The sequence below is a fragment of the Penaeus monodon genome, chromosome 31, assembly GCF_015228065.2.
Source record: "Penaeus monodon isolate SGIC_2016 chromosome 31, NSTDA_Pmon_1, whole genome shotgun sequence".
Lineage (NCBI taxonomy): Eukaryota > Metazoa > Arthropoda > Malacostraca > Decapoda > Penaeidae > Penaeus > Penaeus monodon.
Window position 1 is genome coordinate 32,653,057 of NC_051416.1, and position 817 is coordinate 32,653,873.

General features: G+C 31.9%; 1 protein-coding gene across 1 annotated transcript in view; it reads right to left on the reverse strand.

Moving 5' to 3' along the window:
• LOC119593180 (malignant T-cell-amplified sequence 1 homolog) overlaps window positions 1–817 on the reverse strand; it is a 10,854-nt gene that overhangs the window by 4,336 nt on the left and 5,701 nt on the right. The window lies entirely within an intron of this gene.

Consider the following 817-nt stretch of genomic DNA (forward strand, 5'->3'; position numbering starts at 1 on the left):
TTAAGAAACAATTTCAAGAGTTAAAGCCTATTCAGAAAGAAGAGACTCCAAATCCAAGAACCTCTGCAATAAACCCAACAACCAGCCAAAACACAAATCACACAAACAACCAACAAGCAAAGAAAAACACAAACATACAACCAACAGAACATGCAAACATACAAACAGCAGAACATGTAAACATACGAGCAACAGAACACACAACAACACAAACATATACCCAGAATTTAAGTCAATCTCAAATTATACCATTAGGGCAGAGAACCCTAACAATACCTAAAAATCAAAACGCAAATAGAAATCAAACAGACGAGGCAAGCATGTCAGGAAAAAACTTGCAGGTCAAGAGAGATGAAGTACAAAAAATTAAAGATTCCTCAATAATGTGGTCATTACCAACACCACTGAGAGATGAAACCCCAATAAGGAGTGGAAAAACACAAAGAGACACTCAACTAAATAAAGTATTTTTCATGGATGAATACATTGAAAAAGATAATCAGTGCTATATCAAACATAATAATCAGCATAAACTCTAAAAAAAACAATAATAGAAATCATTAGGGAAACAATAAATGAAGTAACACCTATTATCAAAGAAGTAATGAAACATCTAAATGATTTATGTAATATTAGGTTAGTATTGAACAAAAAAACAGATTTAGAATACTTGGCAAATAAAGAGAATCCACACTTGATAGGATTATGTGAAACCTGGTTAAAGGAAAAAGACAACTTTAACTTGAAAATTACAGAAAAATAAGAAAAGACAGAGGAGAACAATTAGGAGGTCTAGCATTTTGCATAAGAAAAGAAC